Genomic DNA, 9,325 nt, shown 5'->3' with positions numbered 1-9,325 from the left:
AAAAAAAAAAAAAAATCAAAACAGAAACGGATGGCCCAGTCTCAGATTTTGCCATGATAGGTTTTGAGCAAAGCCCTAGGGGGAGAGAGAGGTGGGCAAGGGCTGCTCAGCCCTCTGGGACTAGACCAGGGAAATGCTCCTTTTGTCCCTCTGTGGAAGGAGGGCTTAAGTTAGATGATTTGTAAGATCTCCTCCAGCCAAAACACTCTGGGTTTGACATCATGGGGGCCAAATGAGTCCTACCCCAACCCACTGCCAATCTTTCCTTTCCTCTGCAAATATTTGTAAAGCACTCAACCCTATCCAGCACAGCAGAGGAAATAATCAGCAAACACAGCCAAGGGCTCTGTTGTCAAGGAGCTTCCCTTTGCGGGGAGGTGTGGGGAGTCAGCCATCTGCTACGTCATTCCGTAAACAACATCGAATGTACTAGGTACAACAAGGAAAATTACTCTTAACTTTATTGAGCCATTGCAATGTGCTAGGCACTGCTCTAATGTTTCATGTGAGTTGGCTCTCTTAAACCTCACATCCACCCAATAAGGTAGGTGCTATTAACATCTCCATTTTACAGATAAGGAAACTGAGGCACAGGGAGATTAAGAAGCTTGCCCAAAGACATGGGGCTAGTAAGTAGCAGAGGCAGAACTTGGGCCCAGAGAGTCTAGTACTAGAAATCCACATTTACTGCATGCATGATGCCTGCCTCCCAAGATGCTCGGAGGCATGGGACTTGGGGAGCTGGGCCTGGCCTGAGCTCTTCCCTAAGGAAGCAAAAATGGAGCTGAGATTAACCAGGAGGAGAATGAGTCAAGTAATGGGAGGGAGAACCTTCCAGGTGGTGGGACTGGCATATACAAAGGCCTTGTGGCAGGAGGGAAGATGGCAATGCTCCAGAAACTGAGGGAACAACCTAGGAGGCTAGAGATGGAAGTGAGGGGGAAGTTTGACACGATGAAGCCAGAACACTAGGAAGGGCAGCACACCCAGGCCTTGGTGGCCAAGTTAAGGAGAGCAAAGAAAGCCCTTCTAGCTGATTCCATAACAGCTTGGTCCAGGAGGCCTCCCTGGGCACTGCAGACTGGGTTCGGTGCATTTGCGAGCCCTTCTCACACTGCGTTGTCACTGCCTTTGAGCCAAGGCCTTTCTCATTGCCCTTCTAGAATGAGCTTGAGGAGGGGAGGAACACATCTCATCCTCTTTAGCAACCCCTACCTGGGTGAGAACTCAGGAAAGAGTAAGTGAGAACAGTAGGATGGAAGGGAGGGTGAGATCACCAAGACCTGGGGGTGTACCCAGAAGGCTGCCTGAAGAAAGCAGAGTTGAACTGGACCTTGCCAATGGAGCACTCCTGTTGGGCAAGGATCAAGGTCCTCCACAGAGGGGAGGAATGGAGGGGGCAGAGACAACCAAGGCCTTTGATGGGCAAGGGGTCTTCCTTTGGCTGGAGCTGAGACTCCTCGTGGGGAACTGGGGGAGGTGAGACTGGAGAGGCTCCTGGGACCAAGAGGGCCTCCCCTAGTCCCAGCTTCTGCCCTGGAGCAGAACAGGACCCGAGAGCTCAGATGTCAGAAGGAGCAGGGAGCTGTGCAAAAGCTCGGGCCTTGGCTTTAGATCTCCACCCCCGCTGCTCAGCTTCTAGTTGTGTGAGCCTGGGCAGGCTGTGCACCTACTCTGGGCCTCCGCATCCTCCTTTGTAAATGGGGACAGTTGGTACCTCTCCTCTGGCAGGACTGTTGGGGGCCAGGTGAGATGATGACTTTGTAAACATACTTTGTCACCTGGAGGAGAGTGCACATAGGCCCTCCGTCAGGCTCAGAGGTAGAGACCAGGCCCATTCAGGACCCCACCCCCCACCTCCTGGAGGCTACCATTTCTCTTTTGTTCCCTTCCCTATAGGAGTCTAGGTTTAGACCACCCCAAAAAATGACTAGAGGGGCCACAGTGGCCACCATCTTCCACTGATCCATTGATGTTGGGGTAGGGAGGTGGGAGGGGTGGGGCAGGGGGCTGGGGAGGCTGCTCCTGCCTGTCCTAGTAAGAGCTGTGCTGGGGAAGCCTCCAAGTCCCCTTCCTGATCTCTGCCCCTGGGACTTGATGCTGTAGTCAGCACAGTACCACTGCTGTCAGGAGGAGCCACTGACCTGGGGTGGAGCAGGGATGGGGGCTTGCCTCTGGCTTCCAGGCAGACGCCCAGGGACCTGGTGGCCACCTTGGCTTCGATGGTGCAAGGTCAAGTCTTGATCTGCCTGCATGTGGCCCAGCCAGATCCCGACAGGGGAGGGAGAGGAGGTGGCATTGGATTCAGGCTTTGACTCTTTTGAGTAGGCAGCCTGCACAGGAACCACTGGGCTGCATGTCACCGTGAGAGCTCAGTCCCTCCACCCTCTCCTCCCCATCAACAAGTCTGAGTGGGAGCTGATCAGAATGAGGGCATTTGAGGAAGGGAAGAGAGATTTGATGCAGGAGGAAAGCTGGTTACATGGATGCCCGTCAATCTCAAGCCTTACTTTTAATATATGATCTTTTTCTAATTAGAAACAACAATACATATTCATATTAAATAGTTTTTCAAACTCAGAAAAAAATGTTAAGGACTATTAAAAGCATGTGATATAATTTAATTTTTTTCTTTTATTTTTCTTTTTAGAATCTAGATCATTTCATTTAGCAGCATTGTGTCCTGCTGTTTTTATTTCCTATTTTACCTTTTTAACATAGGCACGGAGTCACCTGTCCTCCTCCCCGTGTCTCCCTGAGTCACTGCCCAGTTCCCAGGGGCCTGGGTGACTGTGACATCCCCACAGCTGCCTCTGCCTTCTGTCTCCAGCCCCACATGGGCACCGTCATGGCTGCTCACGGACTCTGGAACATGGGCAGAAAGACATGGGTTGTGGTCCAGGGTCTGGAGGACAAGGAAAAGAAACTTCCTGCCAAGGAGAGGCATCTCTGGGAGGGTACCAGAGGTGAGATGGATAGGGTGGGGAAGCCAACACACTCAGCTTCCAGCCTGGGTCCAAGTGGCCACCTTCTCTCCCGACGGCATCCCAGCTCCCTCTGCCACCCGCAGAGGTGTTAATAGGATAAGTTTCTTAACCTTCTGGGCCTGAAATTCCTCATTTATAAGATGGGATAATAATAGAAGCTGCCTGGTCCTTCTCTTTAGTTGAGAGTCCCTTAGATGTAGTACAGATGTGGGAGGCCATCCTCTTGTACCCCAGAAATACAGTCCTCCTGGAATTGTGCCTTCAGAGGCTGCATGATGTAGTGGAGCCAGACACTTAGATTCCAATCCTGCCTCTGTCTCTCTCCAGCTGTGTAACTTTAGGCCAGTTACTTAACCTCTCTGAGCTTCAGTTTCTCTATGTGTAGAATGGGGATACTGGTTCTTACTTCTTAGGCTGCTACCTCTCAGGTTGCTTGTGAGGAATAAACGATGTTCAGTGGGATAGCCATAAGAAGGCCTGGCCCATCACAAATGCCCGTATCCTCTCCTGCCCCTTTCTCTCCCTGAGGCCGCCTCAGGGGCTACACCCACGTGAGCCTGGAGCGTGGTCCCCATATTCCCTGTCAGCATTTCCTTTTTTCGATGTACTTCTGTCTTGAGCCTAGCAGCTTCATTCCTGCTTGTTGGAATCAGTGTTCTCTGCCTTGAGGGTGGCGCATAGCAAAGTGATCAGGAGGGGGCTGGGGAACCAGCCCCCCAGCTCAGGCCCTAACTTCACGGTACTAGCTCCCTGATCTGGGCAAGTGTCTTAACCTCTCTGGGCCTGAAACTCCTCATTCATAAGGTGGGATAATAATATCACCTGCCTGGTCTTTGTATAGGAAACAACACTCTAGGAATCTTAAGTAAAACCAGGACTGGGACATGAGGCTGTAGTCAGCTTGATTCATACAGGGAACCACAGGGTGTTGAAGTCACTGGAAAAATTAGAAACTGGGTCTTCAGAACAGAGCAGAACTGTCCCTCCAGACAAATTACTGCTTTCCCAGTCAGCAGGGCCATTACTGGAGCCATGGAGTTCACGTCCTTTCACCTGCTACCCAGGGTTAAGAAAACTGCTGCAGCTTTTACCATAATTGCCTCTCACACCACCCCGTCCCTGGGAGCCAGAGACTAGGCATTGAACTTCCTGCAGAGAATTCCTGCAGAGAATCCTGCAGGAAGCCCTGTCCTTGACATGGCTTGTCAGCAGAACGCCTGAGTACCAGGGAGATGGCCTCTTCCTCCCTCTCCTCCCTTCAGCCTTGTAAATCTATCTCCAGCATGTCTAATTGATGGGCTCTAATCTGTATCCAGAACCCCAGCTGCAAGTGAGTGTTGGTAATGTAGCTTTTAACTTTCCAGTTTCTGCAAGATAGGAAGGCACAGAGGTGGGAATGGATGCTGAGGGCATCAACCGTGTCCCACATGCAACCTGATAGGTTTAACCCAGTTGACACCTGAAGAGACTTGGCACAGGGCCTGGCACATAGAACTCACTCAATAAGTGTTAGCTGTTATTCTTATTCTTGGGCTGAGGCACCAACGAGAATTGCCTGGCCCTGCCCACGAGCCCTGGCAGAGAGCAGCAGAAGCGGAAATGCCTTTGCCCAGCATGGTGCTGTCCATGGTACTGAGAGCCCTGCTGGACCCAGCCAGGAGCGGCGGTATCATTGCCCTGCTTACATCATGGGCCCAATGGCAAGGTGGAACTCCAATCCTCTCACCACATGCTGGGGCTTCAGGAGCCACTGTGGCAGAGGGGTCGTTTGGGGACCTCTGAGGGAAGGCTGGCTTCGATCCTATGAAGAGGACAGCAAAAGCAACAACTTACGTTTGTGGCACAGTTTACAGAAAGAGTCTCCATGCACTATCTCCTTTAACTAACCCTCATAACCACCCTGGTATATGCAGGGCAGATATGATCTTCAAGAAAAAAACTGAATAGCAAGAGGTTAAATAGCAGCTGATAAACAGTAGAGCCAGATTCACACCCAGTCTCCTTACCTGCAACCTCCACTCCCTGCAGTGACTCGGGGAGGGAAACTTGGTAACCAATGTGCGCTATGTGGGGGCAAAAATTTGGGACTCGCGTACTCTGTGCACTGTGCAAATGTGTGCAAACCACCTACATTTTATTCTTTCCTACCCCTGAGTGTGTCTCTGGGTAAAAGGCCTTCTGTCTCTTACTGAGGCTGACTGTGTGATGGTCTTTGGGAGAAACATGGAAAGTATAAGAGAAAGACATGGTCCCTACTATCAAAGAGCCCATGGATTTGTTGGGGAGCTGGCTGTTCATGTGTGTGGAAAAGTGAGAGGATAGTCCCAGGCAGTGGTTGCAAGGCCAGCTGTGTGAAGAGGGTGGGAACAAGGTGCAGACAGGGCTGGTCATCTGAAAGAAGGTTCAGAGGAGTAGACTATAAGCTGGACTGAGGGGCTTTAAATGCTGATGAGACCAAGGCTCACCCAAGTCCAGGAGGAAGTGGCTCAAGCTGTGTAGGGGTGGGGCAAGCAACTCTGAATAAGGGGGCTGGTGGGGCAGAACAGAGGGTACCATGAGGAAGTAGCCAGGCCAGTGGCCTCTGGGTTAATGGGAGGAATACCAGAGCCTGGAACTTCCAGGGAAGAAGTGGTGTGGGCCTCTGTAGATTTTCAGCCAACTCTCCACAGATTTGCGACCAGCTGGGGGAGGGGGCAGAGATTGCATGGGAGGAGAATATAAGGACCAGCCTCATGAACTGCCACACTGTGAAATGGTTTAAGAGGCAGTGAGGTATCATCCTTTATTCCCACATCTCCCTATCCTCTCTCCTTATTTAGGAAGAGTGAGAAAACTTTTTGGGTCATCAAGAACTCCTTCTCTAGGTGTAAATAACCCTGGAAATGTCAGTCTGGTGCTTTTATGTCTTGGCTGCACACAATAATTGACTGGAGATCCTCATGCTTAATGTCTGGGGTGGAACATGAGTATCTAGATTTACTAAACACCTTCTAGGTGATTCCAGCAACCCCCTCCCAGGCTAAGGAGTCACTGAAAGCAGTGAGTGGGGAGCCAGAAACCCCAGTTCTATCCCCAATCCAGCATTTTCCCCAGACTTAAGCAAATCTCCATGTCTGCTGGAGGCTCAATTTCTCCATGTGTAAAGCTGAGCAAACCACTCTTTGTCATGAAGATTTGAGGAGTTTGAGGATGGTATGGAGCAGGGAAGGATCCCTTACTGATATTTAGGGAAAGATTTATGGCCAGCGAACATGTCAGTGGTGAAGGATGTGAACCAGAGCCCCTCATTCCAGTGACACACCCTCCCTCTCTTGACACCTCCTCCAATAGTACCCAGCCCCCTAGCTGTGAGAGTGAACCTCACTGAGAGGGGGGCCCTGAGTGAGAATGGCCAAGGGGTGGTGGGGGCAGGGCAGGAGACCTGGAGAAGAAGGAAGAAGGGGAGGTGGGAGGTGATGCCCAGGACCAGGAATCCCAGCTTGTTTGTTTAAGTCCAGAACCATGGGAGATAATCTTACCTGTTGTTTACAAAAAGGTGATTAATTATTGAAACTACTGGGAAGGCTAAATGGCAAGAGGGCAGGGCGAGAGCTGTGGCTTTGTGCACTCTGGGGGTCATGGGGTTGGGGGAGAAGGTGGGGGTGGCTCCCCAACCGTAGCATCTTTTCCTAGGACATGGCTTGTGGCTATAGTGATTCTCTAATCCAAACCAAAACACATGCCCTATGTACCAGTTCCTGAGAACTCATGGGGATGGTGGAGCAGACTGGGCCCTGGGCTGTGCTGGGAAATGCAGGCTCAGTGGCTGCAGTAGGTTCCTGGCTCAGCCCACTCTGCTCTCTGCTGCATCACCCTAAAGGCTAGGGAAGCTGCTGTCCCTGGACTAAAGTCTGAGCAAGGTCATCCCCTTCCTCTGCCCCTTGCTCAGCATGTCCAGAGCAGCAGAGGCTCAGGGCCAGCAAAGCAGAGGGTTACGAATGGTCTGGCTTCAGGGCCAGCTCTGCCACTCACTAGCACCGTGACCTCGGGCCAGTTAACCTCTCTGGGCCATGACCTTGAGCCGGTTGTTTAACCTCTCTGGGCCTTAATTTTCTCTTGCCTTTAGGGATGATTCTCATACCCTAGGGTACTTATGAGAATTAAATGAGCTAGTACTTAAATAGAAAATATTTAGCCCATATTACTTGCTCTGTAAATGATAGCTATTAATAAAATTCGTCCCTCCCTGGGCTCTTCTGGACCATCCTAACTCTGGGGTCATCCCTGAGATTTGGCTTTGGCCTTGCGATGTCTAACTCATCTGGAAGGGGAAGTGGGAAGCAAAGTGCTGGCCTTGCTAGTTAGGGCAGCAGTGGATGAAAGCAGGCTAGGTCTGGAGGCCTGGGGGTGAGCAGTAGGATGGGGCAGACAGAAAGGCAAAGCTAGCTCTTTTTGAAGCCTTTGCCCAGTTGCCAAGGACAACTTTGCCCAAGCCTAGAACAGCTGAGCTGCCAGGTTTTGGCATAGGAACCCAGAATGGAGGAGAAATGGGACAGAAAGAGAGCCATACACTTTCCCATCAGATAAGATATGCAGCTAGGAGGGGACCTGAAACCCTGACTCATCAACCAGCATTCACATCATCTCCCACTGCCCCTCTTTGGCCCACAAAGCAAGGCTGACATTTGTTTTTTATGCACAGGAAGGACAGAAACAACCACCACCTACCAGCTGCAGTCTGAGGGATAGTGGATGGACCTTTCCATCCTCACATCTTTCCTCTTGCCTGCCCCAGAACAGAGAGGCTGGAAGGAGGAGCGTAGGGACTGTGCAGTCTGGGCCTCTCACCATAGCCTGACAAATAAGCTGATGATGAAGAGGACGGCAGCGCTGGCTAATTAAGCAGTCATATTTCTCAAGCATTGTACAAGTGGATTTGTGTGAACTATCTTCCTTCCCCTTTGCAATAACCTTGTGAGGCAATACTGTTATTATACCCATTTTCCAGATATGGGAACTGAGGCTGAGAGAGATGAAGACACTGCCCCTGGTCACAAAGCTAGCAAAGGTGGATCTGGGATTAAGTACAGTCAGTGGCTTCAGAGAGCCTGATCCTTCCCATTGCCTCAGGCAGCCTTTGTCCTATGCTGTGAAAGTGATGTCTAAGCTGGTGGCCCTGCTGTGTTTTCTGTTGGCATCCCAGAGTTTCTAGCTTCATTCTTTCCAGTGCTGATGCTTTAGTCTCCAGTAAGCCAAAATCTGGATTTTCTGCCTGCCTTCTTCACACCCAAGAGCTAGGTCTCCCTCCAGAAAGAAGTAAGGTCCAGGGAGGGTGAAGGGATGAGGAGAAAAGGCTTGGTGCTGCTCTAGGTTTCCACAGCAACAGCCTCCCTCGTTACTGCCTCTGCTTGCTGCCTGGGAAAGCTGAGGAGGGTGGTGAGGTGGGAGAGGGTGAGGATCTTGTCTCCTTTCTTTTCCTCCCTCACTGCCCTGCAGGTTGAGCAGTCAGGTGGAGCTGAAAACCTGCATCTGACCAACCTGCTTGATGGAATTCCCCACCTTCTGCCCCACTCCAAGCTTAGTGGCTGGGGCCTTGTAACTAGGGGTCCTCCCAGGCAGAAGGGCCACCTGGCCCAAGCTGCCCAACAGTAGTCCTCTCCGTAACCCCAAAGGCTGGGATGTGAGCTCCCTAGAGAAGACCTCATGTTTGTACTTCCAGGGGAAATAGATACTCAATGTATTCTTGTTGAATCAATCAATGAATGAATGAGCCAATAGTGATCTATTCTGCACTGTAGCCACTGCCATTCATTTTCACTTCCTCAAAACATTATGTTCAGCCTTCCCTCTGGGTCTTTGCCAATATGGGTGCCTCTGCCCAGGCTTTCCCATTGCACAGGACTAACTCCTACACCCCCTTCATATCTCGGCTTGGTCACTTTGTCAAAATTCAAAACTTATGCACTTCAAAAGATACCATCAAGAAAATGAAAAGAAAAGCAATAGACCAGGAGAAACTATTTGCAAAGCAGAGCTCTAATAAAGGATGTGCATTTGAGCATAAAGATGACCAAAGGGGCCCTGAAGGAGGGTGCTGCCGGCAAGGGAGTTCCTGGGTCTGTAAGTCTTGTAGTCTCTCCACCGCATTTTGTTCTTTTGCAGCAGCCCCGTAGCTGAGTGGAGCCTCTGGGCCTGACGTGGACCTTCACTGGAGAAGTGACTCAGGTGGGAAAAGTCTCCCCAGGCCTCTCCACCCACAGGATGGCCTTTCCTTCACCTTCCCCTGCCCGCTTCCTTAGCGCGGGCTCCTCCCAGTGACCACCAGCAGAACTGCAGCCTCCTGCCATAGCTGACCTAGA

The 9,325-nt window shown here is 51.1% G+C and overlaps 1 protein-coding gene across 2 annotated transcripts in view; it reads left to right on the top strand.

Annotated features, from left to right (window-relative positions):
* TMEM63C (transmembrane protein 63C) overlaps window positions 1-9,325 on the top strand; it is an 85,952-nt gene that overhangs the window by 31,537 nt on the left and 45,090 nt on the right. Inside the window, exons 3-4 of one of the 2 annotated variants that reach the window (XM_011949513.1) lie at window positions 7,975-8,034; window positions 9,129-9,191. The gene's annotated coding sequence lies outside the window, so the exon portion shown is untranslated. The remainder of the gene's footprint in view (window positions 1-7,974; window positions 8,035-9,128; window positions 9,192-9,325) is intronic. The other variant, XM_011949512.1, reaches the window with a different exon arrangement.

Source organism: Colobus angolensis, unplaced genomic scaffold, assembly GCF_000951035.1.
Source record: "Colobus angolensis palliatus isolate OR3802 unplaced genomic scaffold, Cang.pa_1.0 Scaffold3, whole genome shotgun sequence".
Lineage (NCBI taxonomy): Eukaryota > Metazoa > Chordata > Mammalia > Primates > Cercopithecidae > Colobus > Colobus angolensis.
This window is presented reverse-complemented; position numbering and strand designations above follow the sequence as displayed.